This window comes from Malaya genurostris, chromosome 1 (assembly GCF_030247185.1).
Source record: "Malaya genurostris strain Urasoe2022 chromosome 1, Malgen_1.1, whole genome shotgun sequence".
Classification (NCBI taxonomy): domain Eukaryota; kingdom Metazoa; phylum Arthropoda; class Insecta; order Diptera; family Culicidae; genus Malaya; species Malaya genurostris.
The window spans coordinates 146,480,853-146,502,442 of record NC_080570.1 but is presented as its reverse complement, the minus strand read 5'-3'; the positions used below and the strand labels follow the sequence as shown (position 1 = coordinate 146,502,442).

Below are 21,590 nucleotides of genomic sequence, written 5' to 3'. Positions count from 1 at the left end.
TTGAGTGTCTGGCGAAACGAGGAAAATCTGGTATTTGCCAGACAAATCTAGCAACCTGGCAACGCTGGTTCTGACAAGTAGGCAGAGATGCCATCTGTAAGAGTACCGCAACACACTTCTGATGCTCTAATTATGTTGAATAAGGTAGTTTTCTCATGTGCATTGAAATAAAATACATTCAAATAAAAAAAACGTAATTTCTGTGAGTGATTCTTAAATTATTCATATTATGACATTTTATCCAAAAATGATTGGTATTCATTAATCGAGTAAAATTTGAAAAAAAGCTAGCACCCCGGCGTAAATGTCAAAGCTGCTCGAACCACCAACAAAACTGCAAGGTTGCTTCCAACAGGGCAGTCTCTTCGTTCGGCTTACATTTCAGTTACACTTAGTTCGTGGTCTCGTTACGTATTGGTCGTGTTATTTTTTCCGGCAGCCTGTTGCTTCAGGTTATTCCTGGTGGTGTAATCGATTCTCCGTCTGATTCGCAAGTGCTTCCTGGAGTGTAGTGTACTTTTCTCACTTCCTTCTAGCAGCCGTGTGTGTAGTCCGTAGTAGGTGCGTAGTTAGTATAGTTTTGGAATTTTTATGTTTTTCGTCGGTGTCAGTGGATAGTGGTTAATGCTTATTGAAATTTCGAACGAGTGATTTCTGCAACTTGTTGAATCATTTACGCAAGCTACAATGAAATGGCATATCTGCACTCAAGAGCCGATGAACAAACCTGTTCGACACAATCCTAGCAAAGCGGCTTGAAACCAGTCTGTTGGATATGGGTATCACCTTCGCTGGACGCGTGGACTTCAACCATATCATTAGATCGCTGATTACTTTCTACGTACCGAGTGATTCTAAAGGCATCAGCATCCAATCAGCTTTCCTGTTTTGTATTAGTAACTCGTACTGACGGAGAATCACGGTTTGCTCAATTACGCCGATCATCGGGAGATGCTGGACCAAAGAGCAAAATTCAGTGATACACACAAACACTAGCCAGACTTTCTCGTGGCCTTCGTGGCGTGTATTGCCACGGCAGGACCAAATGTTTTACGGCTTTTATGAATGTGCTCATGTAGCCTATTGCGCAGAGTTTAGTTTAATTTCCTACATTTCCAACCAACTGCTTTCCTGAACAACGCACCGAACGAACACAGAAACAGCGAAGAAAGACCCCGAGGAGTGTGTGTACTGAATAGGCCGTGTCGGATAGCATGTTGCAGTTGAAACACCGTAGTTAGTCAATACGATTTTGGAATTAAGTTGGATTTTTTTCTCTCTTTTTTTCAACAAAAGCGGTTCCTCACACTGAAGCAAGCGACTTTTCTGCGGCAGAATCGGTGCCCAAGGTTTGATTTGATTGGTGAGTTTGACTTTGATTTTTAACTATTACTGAATTTTTATCGGTATATAATATAGGTATTGAAGAATTGTTTAATTCAGCCGTGAGCTCAAACTAGCTCCAGAAGGAAATGAATTTTTTTTCACTGAATGAAATCCTGAACAATATCAGGATTGGTTTTAATCCCTTCCTGAACAATATCTGCAAATCGCTCTTGATGTTTAGAACGGAGCGCAATTATGTCATACATAGGTTAAATCACAAGGTAAAAACTTGATTCGATCGATCAGTCCACAAACGAAAGGTAAAAACATTCACCAGTGACACTCGTTTGTATAACGCAACGAATTAGAGCAGTAGTAAGTTAATGAAAATGCAATCGTTCCCGTTGACTTATTACTTCATACATTCCGAATGTAAATTTTACCGGACACTCATTTCAATACTCGTTTCAATGTAAGTTTTTCAATTGGTTCAACAATGCCACTACTACATTTATACTATGAACATAAACCCGCTTTTGTTCAAAGGCAACAAAAGATACGATATTCAGAATATCATGTCTAAAAAAAAAGATAATCGGATAAAATAGTAAATATATTATCTGTATAAAATCTGTATTCTGTATGAAATCGGTATGCGCATGTAAAGCGTTAGCATTAGTCCTTCCGGTAAAAGACATAGAAATCAGCCGTTTTTCAAAGTTTCCAAGGAAGTCGCTATCTGCTCGTCCGTGTACTCCAACCGGGGACCGAGTCTTCTTCCGACAGAAGATATACTCTATCTTGCAGTAGCAGTGATTTTTACGGCCGGCGTCACGCAAACTCGTTCCGTTCTTGTTGTAGAACAACTTTTTCAACGCTTCCTTCTTTTTCTTCTACTACTTCTTCGTCATTATCTCAGGGACGCCATGATCCGGTAAACTGTACTCACGGGCACGTTTACGCCTCGGAAGTGGTCTACCGTAAACGTTTGTTTCCACGATGACCATGCGTTTCGTTAAACCATACAACAAGCTCGCGGAGTGCTTGCTGTTTCGATGCCATCTTCGATTGAACTGACAGCACCGGAGTGAAAAGAAGCATACCTCCAGGGATGTCAAGTGCTAAGAAATAAAATCGGGTGCTTCCGGAAGAAAAAGTGTGTCAAAATCTGGCGTCATCTATGTTATCAAAAATAAGCCCCATTTGCTTCTTAACATCTCGTCTTCTACTTGTTAATAAATGAAGATCTTGTTCATAGCAACTGGAAGCCTCGCCTGTTTCGAATTTATTCAAATAAATCTGAGAAATCTGCCATGAAAATTGAAAATCTGGTGAAATCTACAAAATCTGGCAAAAGATCTGCTTTGTTAGAGTGTCTGTCGAAATAAATCTAGAACATTGTCACCCATTTCTAGAGAGAACAGAGAGCAAATCTTTGGGAGAGAAGAAAAATTAACGCTCTTTACTTTAACTACAGAAATATTATATCTAAATTTGTTACAAATATTGTACAACTTTTCAACTGTTGTTACCCATTTTCGGGGGCAAAAAGGTTTTCCCGTGTAAATCCAAAAATAGATTTCGCAAGGCAAAGCTTAAATTGCATATATTTCAGTTCAGTTTTAAATTTGTTCAGTATCTAACGAGGAATCCCCATGTACTCCCATAGGCAAAAAGAAAGACAAGAAAGAGACAAAAGCAAAATCTCAAATCAGCGTCCTATGGCAAAGCAGTGAGTGAAGACACGACGTGTGGTTATTGCTGTCGGAAGGGTTGCCATAGAGATGTGACTATAATTGAATGCCGTGGCGCCCGAGCGTAGCGAAGCATGCTCGGTACTTTAAGTCATTTAGGCTGTTTTTTCTTGGGATTTTACATGAAGACCGTGATGAAGTTAAAAAATTGAAGCATTATTTCGAATCAAAGCTTTTAAAAATAATCACTGAGGAAAAATTTCAGAATTCAACGAAATGAGTCTCGAGAGCATGGTTATTTCTGACAGATCGATGGTTATTTCCCGACACTCAAAAAAATCTTCCAACGAAAATTCTAATATTAATTTTTTAGTTGAAATTATTTCCAGTGGAAAAGAAAACCAAATAACTTTCCGTCCGTCAAATTCTGAAATGGGCCGCAGTTTTAGTTAAATTTAACTACTCGACACAAAATAACCACTCAAGTGTCAGATTTCAAGCAAAAGTTAAAATTAACCGCGAAATGGTTCACAGCCTTAAATGCGACGAAAATGACAAGTAAGTCGTATCGTAGCTTCGCGAGTTCAAAAGCTGCGATACAGCAAAGAGAACACAAAATTAAATTAAATAGCAATCGAATCTAACGCAACTATTCACGCTTTGATAGGTAAAAAGCTTTTTTCTCAATAAAACTCGCTACAAACTGAAATAAGTGTATTTTGTCATCGATTATCAAAATCTTCAAACCCGATTAATTTATGTAAAATTGACATTTTTACACTAATCATCCTGTAGCTCCGGAACCAGAAATCGGATCCAAATGAAATTCAGGAACCTTATATGAGAGCATAGGACTTTTCATATGAATCTAAGTTTGTAGATGGGACTTTTTTTCGAATCTAATCGGTTAAGCAGTCTGAGAAAATTGAGAACTGTGATGCAGACGAAGTTCAATAGCAGTCTATAGGACCAAGAGATCTTTCATTTGAATCTAAGTTTATGAAAATTAGTCCAGCAAACTCCGAGAAAACGACTACCTGTTTTTGTAACATATAAAACAACACACACACCTACAAATTGGCATTTCGTAATCTTGAAGAACTGGTTCGAGTGTTATATGACGATCGATTCGAAAGTTGATTTTCTCAGTAATTATTACCTTTATATATACAGCATTATTATTACCTTTATATATACAGCAATTCCATGAGAAACTGATATACGATATGTCAGAGTTTCGTAATATTTGAAAAAAACGGTCTCCATCGAAAAAATTAGACCCGTTTTTTTTTTATTTTGTCATTAGGGTGGCAATTTCTATGTTAGATGGATCAAATCGATTTTTTGCGATAACTTTTGAATTGGTCGATAATCATAACTTTTGAACCACTCGACCGATTCCGCTTGTTTTTTTTATATGTTGTTAAAAAATGTTTATAGTTTTTAGAAAAAATATGCGAATATTGTAAAGTTGAAGTTTTGTGTTTGAAAGCCAATTGTATAACTTTTTAATGGTAAGAATGGGTTCATATTATAATCATCATGAATAAATGGAAGCGCATGGTCGCAAACAACGAAGACTTGCAAATTTGAAAATAAAATTAAACAAAAAAAATAAAAACTAACGCACCGCTAATTTTTAAATAAGTTCTGTAAAAATGTTTAAGCTTTCAAATAAAAAATATAGAATTACATAGTCCCATTTGTCTACTTACCATGAAACCCATTAAAAGGGCATACAAATGACATTCTAAAAGACAAATCTCCAACTTTGAAATATTCATATATTTTTCCCAAAAACTGCAGATATTTCTGGACAAAATATCCACAAACTAGCCGAATCGGTCGAGTAGTTCAAAAGTTATAAACTTACCAAAAACTTTTTTTTAAAGAAAATCGAAAAATAACACGAAAACTACAAAAACTTTTATTTTAACTTAAAACAAAAAAAATGCATCGCTTTTTTGATTCACCATAACATGGAAATGGTCACCCTAATAACAAAATAAAAAATACGGATCTAATATTTCTCGATGGAGAACGATTCTGATTACGTTTGTACTCCACAAAGGCTCCATTCCAAGTTATTTGTAAATGTTTGCCTTGACCTGGAAGAAATTACTACACAAATATAATTGTAACGCAAGTCGTACAATCGCTCATATATTTCAATATTTCAAACATCTCAATATTTAAGTGAAAGAAACTATCCAAATGCTGTACGGAACTCATTTCCGGCTTTTCCGGAACATTTTTCTCAAACCCAAAGCAGCCAAATGCTAGCTTTAATTGCGCTCGTTTGGTGCAAATTTCGCACAGCGAAAAGTCCACAAAGCTAATCAAATTATTCTAGATTTGCACTAAAATGATAATTTCTACCTTCGATTTGCAAAGAAGTAATCTTAATAGTTCTTTAGATAACATTAAGAGCCCTAAGACCGTCTGATTTTCTGTAATGTTCTCCATCGTTGTCCGTCGAACGAAAAGTCGTTTTCTTTTTCTCCAATGCAAACGACAAGCAGCAGGATGACGCAAACACACTTGTTCGAAGTGAAATTCATACTGCGAACGTTCAACAGCAGATATGCTCACAGTAGAACTAGTTGTTTTTTTTTCTGTGGTTAGGCTTGAGGATCGGAGCCTCATATTTTCGCCACTGACTGAAACACCAGTTGATTAATGTCGGGTGTAGTTCCATTGTCTTGACGTAGATGACAACAGGGTCTATTAACAAATTCGGTTGATTTTGATGTTTTGTGTTTGGACTTATTTTTTCACTGTTTAAACAATGTTTACTTAATAAGCATGGTATTAACAACAATCTTACACCTTCTTCAGAACTAATTGGCTCAAGTGGCAAATCAAATAAAGTTAAGAAACCAAATCTGGCGTAATTTCGTTACATTTTCGTGTTGTGAAATTTTAAAAATGCACCCAGGTGAGCATAGCAAAGAAAGAAGAAGTCCTACGTCAAAACACAAAATAGTTTACTGGTCTAAGATACCATTAATAATTTAAACTCATAAAACAGTTATATTTGTTGAACAGTAAGATTGGAGTGCGTAGTATTTCGTCTTATTTTTCATGTCAAATACTTAATGTTCGAACGCTGGCTATCCATATTAGATATTTCAATTTAACCGTGTAGTTCATATCGGACGCTGCTTTGTGTTCGAAACACCTGTTGCAAATTTTACATGCAGCTCTTCGTGTTCCGTCAAGATCAGATCAAACCAAGGTTCGCCATAAATCAGGAGCTTCTCAGGTAATTCGGAATGTTCTACTTGAGAAAAAAAAGTGACGACGTTTCGATGCCGAGAATGCCGAAACAGAACCAAACGAGCTCATTTCCGAGTACGAATCTACCCTGAAATATTGTTTTAAATCTGGCCATCAAAATCAGGATGTCATATCAGACTATTATATGAAACCATTTTTTTCATATTTTTTTGTGTTAGATTGACATCCCACTTCACAGCAAGACTGTCAAAGTAAAACAAAGTAGACCATCCGCATTTGATCGTAGCAACACTTAGTTACCTGAAACCCTGAATTTAGTAGGCAGAGTAATTTAAATTTAACCAACAATTGGAACCAACAGACAGCGGAACTCGAACTTGGAAATAAACCTGATTTGTTGCTTCAATTTGGGAATTGGTTTTAATGCGAATTCAAATTTAAGTCCCGTCATTGCAGTGACCGAATATGGCAAAGGGTCACGAGGGGCATTACATTTTTTCCCTCTATCATACAGTTAACGGGCCACGTAATCAGTTCCAGTTGAGAGCTGATTGGACTTGCGATAAATTCGGCCATGGCAATTAGCAATTGAAGGCCTAGAACAAGACTCCGAACGTTGCTTTCGGTTTTGAATGATTTTGAATGTGAAGAACTTTGCCTTTTGTTCACGGCTAAGGCGAGGTTCGACGCATGAATCGGTAGCAGTTATTTTTCAATGAAAAAATATTTCATTTCGATTTCTCGAGTAGGGTGATTGGTTTGATTTCGAGCCTATCAGAACTAGAATCAAGAGATAACTGATTTCCTTGAGTTGGAACATGTTTAGGAACACTGATCCTATCACAGTAAACTGCATCATCTCATGAAAACATCGCGTGCCGAAAGATAATCGAACATTATACGGAAATCTATTTCCGTATGCGGCCGTGATCAACACACACAATCCGTGGCTGGTGGCCGGATCGGAGCTTTCTATCGAGTGTGGAGATCGCTTCTCGCGATCGAATTTCGGAACAAAGGAATCACAATCATCGTTCAACGATGTGAGTGGAAATAATTTGGAATAGTCATTTTTTGCTGCAAGGTAAATGGATTTGTTCATTTCGTGCATTAAAAAGTCATTTGGTTTCAATTTTGAGGGGTTGAACATCATGATGATGATCAATTGCAATGCAATAACAGTGATTTAACTGCACTTGAGTTCAGCATTGTATTAATCTGTTCCGTCGTCTATTGAAAAATTAGATGGTTGGACGGGCACGTAATTAAGTACATTCCGATATTTGCGAAATGAGACGAATTGTGAACAGAACTCAAATATAGTATAAAAGATTTTTTTTAAGAACGATTGGTTTCACTTTCTCAACTATTGAGATTTTGTAAATATTCAAGAACAAACTCAAAATACTTACAAATGCAATATTCGAAGTGTTGTCCATCGCCAGACACTACTTTTTCCCATATTTCTCACTATTTCGTATACCTTTTTTGAAACATTCAACCGGATTTCATCATAATTAAAGAACTGCTGGTCAGCCAGATTGTACTTCATCGACCAGAACAAATAGTAATCGGAAGGAGTAATGTCTGGGCTATACGGCGGTTGCCGTAGGACTATCCATATGAGTGATTCAACCTATGTTTTAGCGGATGTGCAACTTGTGGGCAACGTTGTCATGTTGCAAAATGACTTTATCGTGTCTCTCGGTATATTGTGCTTGTTTTTCTTGCAATGCTCGGTTCAAACGCATCAATTGTCATCGGTAAATCCTTTCCCTCGGATGTAGCAGCTCAAAATATAAAATTCCCAGCTAGTTCCACCATATGCAGAGCATAACCTTCAGGCCCGACGTTTTGGATTGTTGCAATAAACCCACTTTTCATCGCCAGTGACGATTGTATGAAAAAAATCTTTTCTTTTGTACCGTTTAAATCCCTTGGCTTCAATTCATACGGCATCCAATTGCCTGCCTCTTGGATCATTCTCATTGCTTTCAGACGTCGGTAAATGCCAGGGTGAGTAATTTAGAGTGATTTTGCAAGTTCTTCTTGAGTTTGCAACAAGTCTTGACAAAGAGGCCGTGTCTAATCTTGTTAAAATCGGTTCTGCCATCTCTGAGGAAACTGAGCGGTAAGCAAAAAAGTGTGTTTTGTTGGTTGCGTCACTTATACCAATATATCTCCGGAACCAGAAGTCACAGCCATTTAGTCTTCGAACTTGATCAATAGCTCAATAGTAGCTAAAACGAGTCTCCACTTGCTGAGATCGCTTTACTCATCTCCGAGAAAACTTGACGGTAAGAAATGCTCGTATTGTCGGCTACGCCACTTATACAATTATATCTTCGGAATCGGAAGAGACAGCCGTTTGATCTTCAAAATTGACCATTGACTCAAGCTTGTTGTAATCGATTAGGCTGTTTCCGAGAAAATTTAGAGGAGAGACAAACTTTTACACGGAAATACACACACTTACGTTTTCTGATCTCGTCGGGCTGAATTGAGTGGTACTAGTCATGGTATGAGAAGTTTCGGTCATAACAAAGAAAAGGTTATTTTTTTACCGTGAAAACTTAATCTCCATCTAGAGCATCGGTCCTCTAAAATTTTGATGCCTTTTGGGCAAAATAAAGATCGGACGAAAATTTTCTTTCCCTGGAGAAACCTTTTCAGGTTTGGATATAGATAATAGTCGCTGGGGGCCAATTCAGGAGAATACGGGGGATGGTGAACCAATCCTTACCGCAAATCACTCAATTCTACCGATGCTTTTATGCATGAATGCGCTGGTGCGTCTTTTTCATTCTAGAACTCGTCTGACACGATCAGCCGTTTTTCAAACACTAGTGGATGATTGTCATGAAATTTGGCATCGAGCCATCTAGAAGCTTGTTTTCAATAAAAAATATTCACGGTTCGAAACTATTCACGTCTTTTCTGTAAGAGGCCCGGGATTCTTTCATTCCATGTAGTATATGATGATTGCATACAATTGGCATTTGTAACTCAACAAGTTTCTCGAAAAAGACTTCATGGTCTTCTTGACCATTTCCGCCAGACAGTTACTACAGAATCAGAAGACAAAAGAAGTTCCATGAATGTATCTTTGTTGGTTAACATTTTTTATGATTTTCTTGCATGGTTTCTGCAATAAAATACTAAGTTCTTGCTATATGACTCTTGTTTTTTTCGAGAAAGTTCTATAATTTTACGTATTTGAACAAAATTTAATTCTTTAGCACATGGGCTAAAAAGTCCCGAGCTTGACATAGAGAGATTTGTTGGTTCAAAATTAACTAGTCATCAACTTGATCTTCATCAAGAGCAACGCAATAATTCCAGCGCCGCTCTAACAGCAAGCATCTGCGAACAGCCAGTAGTCGCTGGGAGCTAAATCTGGCGAATATGGTGGATGTGGGAGCAATTCGAAGTTCAATAAATGTAGTTTTGTCATTGTTTTAATTGACTTGCTACACGGTGCGTTGTCTTGATGAAACAAAATTCTTTTCTTTGCCTTTTGTGATCGTTTCTGTGCAATTTCAGCCTTCGAACGCTCCAATAACGCTATATAATATTCACTGTTAATGGTATTTCCTTTCTCAAGATTGTCGATTAATATTACACCATGCATATCCCAAAACACCGAGGCCTTAACCTTACCAGCCGATTGTTGTGCTTTCGGGGGCTTTGATTTCGGAGTAAAGTGATGAATCCATGTTTTATCCATTGTCACATATCGACGCAAAAATTCCAGTTTGTTACGTTTAAACATGACCAAACACTGCTCAGAATCATCAACACGATTTCGGTTTTTGGTCAACAGTGAGTAAACGCGGTACCCGCTTTGAACAGAGCTTTCTCATAGTCAAATGTTCATGCAATATAAAGCCAACACGTTATTTTGATATCTTTACGATATCAGCTAACTCACGCAACTTCACTTTTTGATCGTTCAAATCGATTTGTGTTTTTTTTAATGTTTTCTGGTGTTACCACCTCATTTTGACTGCAATAAAACTAGTGCCACCTATGCGTTAGGCCTGGGACTTTTAAGCCCACGTGTCGTATAACAAATTATTTCTGTAGGATTATTGTGAAAAATGTCGAGGATGAAAAGTAGTGCTTTCAGTAAAAAGTGAGTTTGTTTATCTGTCTTTACAAATGTGCTGGAACATGATCGGTCTTTTCCATAAATTTGCCTCAATACTCCCTACAACTTTACAGAAAACATAAACGTTAACGCTCATCAAATAACCTAATATTAGATTTCAAACCAGTCTAAAGCTTCCGATGTCAAGATGAGGTTGATCCGATCGATGCCGGCATCTCAGAAAAAAAAAAACAAATTGACGCATTAAAAATACTGGAATTTGTTGGTTACGTCACATATGAGATTACGTTTGCCGAACCGAAAATGTTCACCTCTACCCTTACAAACATGACCAGTGTCCTTATGCTAGCTTTCAAATAAGCCAAAGTTTGGCGAAATTCGTTGAGTCATCTTCCAGAAAATTGAGCTATAAGCAAAAAAAGTGCATTTTGTTGACAGCGTCACTTATACTATTATATCCCGGGAACCGGGAGTGACAACCATTTGAACTTGGAACTCGATCGAGTAGCTTTCAAACGAGCTTAATCGGTTCAGCTATCTCCGAGAAAATTGAGAGGAGAGAGAAAAACACACTTGCGTTAATGAAAACGAATAATAACGAATGAGAAACCTTTTACTCGTGCTAGTACAAACTGAGGATTGTACTGCCAAATTTTAATATGTTTGTTTTGGAGTTTATTTGCGAAGAACGAACAATTAATATGAGTTTTCATTACGTTTCGTCTTCGACCGATCAGCGCATAGTGGTTCAAATTGATCTACTCGTGGAATTCATGAATTCAACAAAAGCAAAAAAATATTTATTTCATATATTAGGTTTTGCACGAATATAACATAACCTCACAAAAATGAACAAAATGAATCATGAAAGTTCACCTTTGACAGCTATCAGTGGTTTGTTTATGTGTTCATTGCGTTCATTCTAATTTGAATATGTGTTAATAGATAAGTAAACAAACCACTGATAGCTGTCAAAAGGTGAACTTGATTCATCGGCAGTTCATTGGTAGTTCATTCGAGTGGTCATCGTGCAAAACCTAATAGTTTTCAACCGGCTTCATATTTCACCAGTTCATATATGCGTACAATTTTTTCCAGTCAACCTCATGTTAAAATTGCGAGAATTGCTGTGTTTGTTCTGTACCGTCCTTACATAAATTTCATTCGATAATGTTGACGAATGTTCTAGAGTTTGCACATTAGTCGAGACGATATACCTGCAATTGTGTGTGTCGTGTGCCGCGTCTAGAAGCGCGATCGCATTCGACCCGAAGTTTATTGCTCAAGTTGCGTAAAAAAACAACAACCTAAGAGCACTGCACGTGGTAATTGTAGATCCGCAACAAATGAAAGTAAAAACTATTTGATCTTGCAACTCGATCAAACTAACACTGCTAGTGCTCCATTTAGAAAATAGTCTTTTCTCTACCGCTTATCCGGTAGTGGTTTTTGTCCATCGAAATCTAAGCAAGCGGCGGTGTGAATTAGATGACACAACCCATTGACAGCAGCTATCTTGACACCGACGTTAATTCGAGTTCATTACCGTCAGTGGTACAGTTCAAAGTAGGGTAATTGTTATTATTGTCATCTCATTAGACGGAGTGTGTGTCATACACGGACCACGGACCGCTTTTAGGTTTTCGCCTTACGTTCATACCGCACGCTTTTAAGTCAATTTTTGGAACCCGAACGAGGCTCCTCTTGCCCTACAAAGAAATAGAGGAAATAATAATTATATCTAGTTCCGCAATTGTTTTAGGTAGGAAGGTTTAAGACGACGGATTTCTACGATATTCGGAGACGCTCGGACGAGGTTTTCCATGGCGAGCGTGTCTACGTGATTCCCCCGACCGGCTTAATGAACTGCTCTTTGACCTTCTCGGAGTCTCGCTAATTGGAAATGTATATATATACATTTAGTCTGTAGACTGTTGGATTTTTTTTCCTCTGCCGCCATTATGCATTCTCATTGTTGATGTGTTCGGTGTAATTTGGTGAAAATCGCCGGGTCCGTTCAATTTCAACACCGTGGAAACTACGATTGCAATTGTTCGTCGACACTCGGTTCGGAATCGGGCTCGACCGGGTAATATACACGTTTTATTGGCATGTTATCGATCAGTGAGTGAGTGTGTGAGTGACCGACAATGTTTCTTTTGATTCGAGTTGTGATGAATAAGTTATCGAACTTCCAGGTTTTATTTCCGAACCCGAACATGTGACGAAGCAGTTGAAATCAATTGTGTAATTACTTGAAGTGACTCGCAGAAAAAAATGGTTCCCTTGTTTGTTCGTGAAATTCTATCTTCTTGTTTGCAGATCCGCGTCAGTTGCAAATATTTCCATTGTAAATGGGTTTCTAGTGAGCCTCTTTTCGTTATCTTATCGGGAGACCACCAGTTCATAGGTGATTCAGGAGTTTTATCAACCGTACTTATCATCTCCTACGAACATGACAACTGTGACCGTCAACAGCCGTAAAAGTTATTGACCCGTAATCTTAGCTCAGATATCGATACCGATTGCGATTCACAGTTTGTCAAATAAGGCCTGTGTATGAACACTTACGTGGCGAACCAATAGAAATCAATAGGCTCTTGCACATGACACATTTCAGTAACCTTTTTTTTGGTGAAGAACATAATTACCTATCTTGAAACAAAAGTTTATTCGAATCAAAAATGGTGTTTTTTTTTATAAGTCGACTTTAAATTTCAAAAACCGATTTTTTCCAATGTAGGATTCGATTAGAAATTTTCCGGTACACCCAAATCTCTTTATATACGGACTTTTTATGCGAATTGTCAAACTTATATAAGTGTTCAATGGTCAGTAATTTGCACGTTTCGCCTTAGAAATGCACGAAACGTCGAGATCTAGTGTTTTTAAGTTGACTCTGGGACATAAAAGTTTTTTTGCCTTTCTCATATAGAAAGTTTATGTAATCACTGTGAAAACCCATATACCATTCGATTTAGTTCAACGAACTGAGCAAATGTCTGTGTGTGTGCTATTGAATTTTACCCGGATCGGACTTCCGGTTCTGCAGTAACGGGGTGAAATGTGCAAAAAAAATGATGAAAAAATACATTCGATTTTCTCAGAGACCACTCAACCGATTTTCTTCAACTAAGACATAAATTGAATTCTCATAAGTTGCTATTGAATTTCATCTGGATCCGACTTTCGGTTCGGGAGTTATGGGGTAAAATGTGCAAAATGAACATTGCGTTAAAGCCGTACATTTCAAATTTAAATGCATAAAAGCACTGCAATTACGTAGCCTCATAGTTGGCTCGATATGATAATAAAGCACTAATATAAAATGTACAAGTATTAGCGATTTTATGTTGTAAATATTCATTTACTGCCACTGTCGAACAGGTGGAAAGTTATTATAATACCGATATATTGCTTTCGTTTTTTCTTCAGGAAAATCTTAACAATTTATTCATTTTAGTTGGTTTGACGTAAAGCCGCCATAACTAAGTTCAGTTTTTGCAATGACTGAGCGGAAACATATATTGGACAAGCCAAATGAATGAAAAACTAACAGAAAAGATGATTTATTGGAAAAAGATACGCTCAGAGACAGGACTCGAACCTGCGTTCTTATGCATTCCGTGCATACGCGCTACCATTTTCGCCACTCTGAATCTTGTTTTAGTCACTGTGTTTCAATCGTGTGTTTCCAAACAAACAAACTAGAAATTAGAAAATCTATTTTTTAGTTACTTATCTCACACTGTTGAAAATTTAATCTAAAATTGCTGATCATATTTCTGATGGCATGGAGAGAGAATTATGTTGTTGCGTTTAGTATAACTCGAGATATTCACGATTGAATTCTACTCATTTTGCCACAGGGTGAATTTCGAAAAGGCACTCCAAAGTAAGTAAGCTGTATTATGCCTTCAAAAAAAGTCGTCACGTTTTCGTTCAATTTTTCCCACTGTGCAATGGATGAACCATGGATCCATCACTTCACTTTTTAAATTCTTTAGTTCTACGGTTTTGCCGTAGGAATACGTCTTTCTTTACTATACTCACCTGGTACTTTTTCAAAATTTCACAACACGAAAGTGTAACGAAATTGCTTCAGGTTTGTTTTTTAATAACTTTTTCCCTGTTTGAGTATTTTTCACGAAACGAATGAAAAAAGATGCAAGATTGATGTTTATCTTAAGAACTATTAATATTACTTTTCTTGTAATTCGAACGTAAAAATCATCTAGAATAATTTGATAGTTTGTGCACTTTTCGCTGGTTCGCACCAAACGAGTGCAAATAAATCCAGCATACGGAATATCAGTATCGTAGAAAATACCATCTTTTGAAAATGAATCCTGCGATTACACAATTCAGCTGCTGGTCGTTTGCGTGCGAGTAACAGAAAAAAATACATTTATTCAACCCGAAATAAGAAAAATGATAATCTGAGATGAAGTAGTCAACCTTAAAATTCTATACGTTGGTATTTTGTAATGAAAACAACGGAGAGAATACATATATAAAAGTTAGCGCTATAGGGAAGGGCACACAAGCTTGCGGCAGTTCGCCAAACGAGAGACAAACGATTTGTTCGGAATTTTGTTCGTGGAAATAATTGTCAATTGGGTTAAAAGTTGGAGTTCATTTCAGAAACCAAAGCAATTCACAAAGATCTAATGGCATTTTACATGAAATGGATAATTTTTTAGTACGATCTACCAAAATAAAAGTGCCTTTTTTAAAGTGATTGGCCCCTTGTCGACAGCAGTCCTACGTCAATCTCGCGCTTATGTCTCTAACACTACCTACTACGATTTTTTTTAAAGTTATGCGTTTTCTTTTTACAACTATTCAAAGTTTTGCAGTTTTTTGCAAATTTTCAAAGTAATGCAACTTTTTTATGGAAATTTTCCAAGTTGTAGTGTTTTTTTTCATGCGAATTTTCACTTATGCGGGTTTTTTAAGCCAATTTTAAATGTTTTGTAGTTTTTTCATTCAAACTTTCAAAGTTATGTAACCGTTTTATGGAAATTTTCAAAGTTATACGATTTTTTATACGAAGTTTCAAAGTTATGCATTTTTTTTTGTAAATTTTCAAAGTTTTGCAGTTTTTTACGCAAACTTTCAAAGTTATGCGACCTTCTTATGGAAATTTGTTTTTATCGGATTTTTTAAATTTATAGTTTTTTCGCAAATTTTCAAAGGTTTGAAGTTATATAACTTTTTTATTGAAATTTTCATACTTATGCGTTTTTTATGCGAATTTTCAAAGGTTTTGCAGTATTTTTTACGCAAACTTTCAAAGTTATGCAACCTTTCTATGGAAATTTTTAAAATTTTGGTGTTGCAAGCGAATTTTTTAAGTTTTACAATTTTTTTGTCGGAATTTTTAAACCTTTTGTTTTTTTTTTGCGAATTTTCAATGTTTTGCAGCTTTTTTAATGCAAATTTTCAATGTTATGCTACCTTTTTTGGAAATTATCCCAATAATGCGGTTTTTATGCGAGTTTTCAAAGTTTTGCAGTTTTTATTTGTTTCAGATTACACAACATCTCGACGTTTCATGCATAATACATTAGGCAAAAAAAAAAAATTCTTCAGTTTTGCGTTTTTTTACGCGGATTTCTGTGGAGATAGGTTCGCTAAAATCTAACAAAGCGCTTTCAACAGTTGTTTTCGAGTTGATTGCTAAATGAATGTTGTTTGTTGATTTGAACCATTCTACACAAATATTCAGAAAGAAAACGTGTACATCAATGAGTTATCAACAGAGAAGGAAGTAAACTAAGAGGAGCTACGAACTAGGGTCGAAACTTGGTTAGGTTTGGGGGGTAAAATAGCACAGGTGACAATCAATTGTTCATCTGTTATCAACAAGATAGAAGCTAGAAAAGATAAAAGTGCGATTTTGGTGGTCATATCTTTCTGTTCTATCGAAAAAAAATTTCAAACTCACTCACACATAGAAAATTAGAGATGGATTCAACATTTTTTAAGGCTTGAAAATCAGCTGTCAAATCTAGTAGACAGCTAATTAGTGTATTTGAACAATCTGTGGTTATGCTGATAACATGTGACGTTGCTATTGACAAATTGGAAGAAAAAAATGTTAGGAAAAAATGGGGGTGCAGCTTTCTGTTACGCATTTAAAAAACGTCAATCAACACTTAAAAACGCATTTCATTCGTCATGCCGTGTTTTGTTTGCCTACTTAGATCAACAGCAACAACTACTACTATAACGACAATATATATTATTCGTTTTGTTCGAAACAAACAACATCGAATCGCTTTTCCGCACTGGGCACGAGGCAATGAGAATTGTACAAATTGTGAAATCACGTGGTAAGTATTGATGCCGGCACGGTTCAAACATTTGTTCATTGATAGTACATCACCGTCACAGACTATTAAGTGCGACAAATGATAAATCGTTGCAGCGGGTGCAAAACCTATGAGGGTAGGAAACTTGAATTTCTATCTATTTATCTTTGTCGTAGATAATTGCGTTTGCAGGATATCGTATTTGGACTGTAGTTTATTTGTACTCAACATCGTCTTCTAAACCTGATTATTTTTCTAATAAAACTACTACAACAAAAGTGTATATCAAACTTGATATTTGAACTCGTTGAATTCCTGAACTTTTTGCTTCCATAATTGACTTACTGGCCCTGATGTTCAGGGCCATTAAATGGCTGTCACTTTCGACTCGGGTGCGATCTGCGTTCTTCATAATGTAAACTGACGCAGTAAATTTTGTAATGTAAAATAATTGATGGGAGTATGAGAAACACTTTGCCGATTCAGTTATAGTTATAGTTGCTAGAACTAAGAACCTTCTAGTTAAAACATTTCGTTAAACACTGTGCAGATCTCCCAAATGAGTATTGTTCATTTCTTAAAATTTGAAAAACTGCATGTTCTAAATTGAAGTTGAATCGTGTTTGAAAATGCTTAGCAATTTATGACTTAGAATTGATGTGAAACTAAAACGAAAATTCTCCAACTTGCTACCGTTCGACAAGTTCGACAGTTCTAGAGACATACTTTTTCCACCGGCCATGAGCACCGGTTGTGTCAATGAACGCAGAAGTTGTATTTTGTGCAACATCACCGGATAACCTTCAATGTTTTAACTTTTCTTTGCGCAGGCCGTTGCAAAAAAAAAAAAACAGGGGGAAAACTAGTTCTGTGCGGGTCATTACTACTTTCGCTATTTGCTTCCCCGACCGACGGTTGGCCTTGCGTTAGCCCGAAAAAGGGAGTACCTACATATGTGCATTCGCACTGCCTCGAGCAGTAAATCTGTTTCTGCTGTGTTGACCCATTGCTAAGGAACATAATCAGTGTCGCAGCCATTAAGCTTTCAGCACCGACTTGACGACGACGACAAATGACGAAACAAGGTAGGTTAGGCCAGTTACGGCAATGGTGCTAGTTATGGACATACTCTACTTTAATCAAATTATCCTGGAGTGAAAAAATCTAGGAAATGCAAAACAATCTTTCAATACACGCTTGACAACAGTCAGGAAGACTGGAAGCCGCGCGAAAACGGATCTCAGAATCCCAGTTAGAAAAATAAAAGCATACTTCCAAGCACCGGCAAGGTTTGAAACTGTATCGAACCATAATAATAAACAGAGTGTGACGGTTAAAATCGGGGCTCGCCACTTGTATTGCGTATATTTGACGAACAATAATAATAATATAATATCCCGGAATGTACTGTCATTCAAACGGAACGGCATAGAGGAACAGTTTAGAACGAAGCAAAAGGCCCAATTTCCCAAAAAAAAAAAACATTTGGTTTGGCAGGGAACATGCAGCTGTGGTTGAGCTCGCTTCATAACTATCGGAATGGTAAACAAAGAAAAAAGCAAAGCCTTTGTATTACATTCCTGTAGTGGAATTGGACCTTCTGCTTCAACAGACTTCGCAGCCGATTCCACAGTGTACAGAACCATTGCATGGCTGGTGCTACGATTCTACTGACACTACGAATCCTTCCAGGTCGGGACCAGTGCCCTATGCATTGAACCACCAACCCGGGGTAAACAAAGAACTATACCGCGAATAATGCATAAAGAGCGATTGTTACCATTCCAAGGTAGCGACGACGCTCCTTCGCTATTTTGGCTTGATTTTGCATCTTGTCACTACGCCAAACATGTTTTGGAATGGTATTAAGCGAATGCCTGTAGCGACTTATCGAGTGGTATTGGGCTTTCGTGAAGAGAAAACTCTTTCAATATAACCAACAAACTAGAAATATAGAACAAATTTGTTTTAAGATGACTAATCATGCACAATCAATTGAATCAAACTTGCATCTTGGATTGAACCAATAGCTAATTCGATTTATTCCAAATTTATTCTGTCTAGATTTTTCGCGAACGAGCCTTAAAAGCGTTTTTCTCTCTGCTATTATCGGGCCGGGATTCAACTAAAAACCAAAAACAACCCGCGTTATTTTGTTTATAATTTATTAATTTGTAGGATAGTATACATAACCTTATTACGAATAGATTTGAACACGATTTACTATTTGTCAGAAACAGTCGGAGCACTACGGAAATTGTGGAAAACATGGTCCAACACTTCAATAGCGATTTACGCATCCAGAAGGCAATTTTGCAAGAAAAAAAAGCAGCAGAGCATGTTTGGATTGCTTAGTTGACAATACTAATATATGCGCTATGAGATTTTGAAATAAATCACCGTTATGCCAATTGATTACATTTGAAGGCTTTTTTCAGTGCAACCAAATAACAAAAATAAAACCAACAAAATCAAGCTACCGCATTCGTTTATCGAAAACAAAGCCTGTCTAAATCATTTGACCTACTTTTTTATATCAAAAATCCCGAAAAAGTATTTGATTTGGCAGGCCATATGTAGTTGAGGCCGAAAACTCAAGTTTCATTTCTACCGGTACTATCAATAAATATGTGTACCAGAAAAAATATCTGCGAAAGCGGTTGCTATCATTTGTCAGAAGCCATGACTATCTAGCTCTATTTTAGGTAGATTTGGTCTCTTGTCACTATGCGAAATCCGTCCTGGAATGGTATAAAGTACAAGAGATCAAAAACTTCAGTTTAGTTGAAGCCCCAACCTGGAATTTTAGCAATAATCTGAACACCCATAAATACATGAAATATTTCGCAGACTGATGAACGTATCAATTTTTGGTGATACTATAAGCTTCTGAAACGCAGATGGTGTCGAAAGTCAGTAAGAAAACTTTCAAAAAAGCTTGGTTTTCCTGCAAGCACGGATAACGCATCTCAGTATCTTAGCTAGAAAAATCAAGAGATAACGTGCCAAGAACAGCCTGACCAGGACTTCGCCCAAATGAAAATTACCAGGCTCTAGAAAGGTGGAACGCGTATCGTACGGAACCTAATGGCCGATATAACATAGAAAGTTCTAAAATTTTACAGAAGGAAGGATTAACATTTTAATCAACTGTTTCTAATGTACCGACCGCTTTTGCTGCTATTATTTTGGTGTCCGAAATTTAACGTGGACAGACTTTACTGTCGGACAAACTCGGTTACTATGGTATCAGGGGTTTTGCTAATTCTATTATCCATAGTTGGTTGACAAGCGGAAAACAATCTGTATCCATCGAAGGTGGCAGCAACATCTGAGCTTTTATAAATATTGATGTTCCACAAGGAAGAAATATTGGACCAATGTTTTTTTATTTTATATTAATGACATAGGCAATTTACAGCATAAAGCAACTCCGCAACTATTTGTTTACGGTGCAGCTCTGTTGACAATGACATAAATTCTATGTTTAACTCGATGGAGAGTGATTTACGAATCATTTGTTAATATTTTAATGTGAATTCTAAATTATTGAATCCTTCAAAATCTTCAAAGTTAAAAAAAGGAAACTAAAGCATCGCACAATAATTTTAAAAATGTTGACTGTTTCAAACATTTTGGCATATATGTTGACCATATAACCTGGAATAACCACATTAAATATGTGGTTAAGTTCGTGGCGTCCTACTGCGTTATTTTGTGAAGAACCAAAGACAGTTTTTTTTTGAGGTTCTATAAAACCGTGGCACATTCGCGGCTAGACTAAAGCATCAGTTTACGACTGACGATGAGAGAAAAGTATTCGACGAGCAACTGGAACAAATGGAGAGACGTGAACATTGACATTGACGATACGAACGCTCAAGTTGGAAAGGGAGTTAATGTACAGAGCGGTAATTAGGCCGAATAACTTTCATGGTAATACTTATTACGTGAAGAAGGTTCTGTTTAAATAATAACATCATCAAAAAGGCGGGGTAACGCAAGGAAAAATATAACACACCACTCAATAATTCGTGTGACTAAGTTAAAAGTGAGAACCATTTTTGTCATGAACAACGAATTCAAAACAATTTCGTGTGCTAACTCATCATTGTTACTTGAAAAAAAATACTGCACTGTTCCATCGAGAATAACCATGCGTTATTGGTTCGCTAAATTTAAACGTGGTCGTTCAGACACCGATTATGGTGAACGTTCTGGTCGTCCAATTGCGGTGTTTACTCCAGCAGCTGAGACCGTAAAGATATCAGATGGCAGCGTGTTTATAATTATCCATGAACAGTTGATCATTAGAAAGTTCTTTGCAAAGTACTAACAATCTATCAAAAACAATAATGTGTTGATGTTTCATAGCACTGTTTGGCCATGTTTACAAGTAAAGGATAAATTTTTGCGTATGTATGTGACAATGGATGAAACATGGATCCATCACTTAACTTCGGAATCAAAACGATCATTATCTGAGTGAACTGCAGCCGATGAAGTGGCTAAAGGCACAACGGTTAGCTCGGAAGGTACCGATTTACAAGCTGGTGGCAACGATAGTTAAATTAAACGAATTACACTTCGAATTGCTTCCTCGTACACCGTATAGTCCAGATCTGGCCCAGTGACTACCGGCTATTCGCTGATATAAAAAAATGCTCGCCGGTAAAGAAAAATCAACTAAAATAAAGAATCATTCAGATCGATTCGGTTAGTTCACAAAAGCGGCTTCTAGCGCTTACTTCATATATCCGGAAACATTTTATGAACCAACAGAATGAACAAAATTACATTTGAGCTTGATCATTGGTAACTTTTTGAAAAAAAATTTGTGTACACTGGGGTCTCTTTTTACGCGGTTTTTTTTATGCGGTTTCTTTTTACGCGGATTTCCGA

At 36.9% G+C, this 21,590-nt stretch overlaps 1 protein-coding gene across 2 annotated transcripts in view; it reads left to right on the top strand.

Annotated features, from left to right (window-relative positions):
• The first annotated feature begins 381 nt into the window (after positions 1 to 381).
• Positions 382 to 21,590, top strand: part of LOC131426098 (NADPH--cytochrome P450 reductase) — a 48,053-nt gene continuing 26,844 nt past the window's right edge. The window contains exons 1-2 of one of the 2 annotated variants that reach the window (XM_058588539.1): positions 382 to 561; positions 1,297 to 1,363. The gene's annotated coding sequence lies outside the window, so the exon portion shown is untranslated. The remainder of the gene's footprint in view (positions 562 to 1,296; positions 1,364 to 21,590) is intronic. The other variant, XM_058588542.1, reaches the window with a different exon arrangement.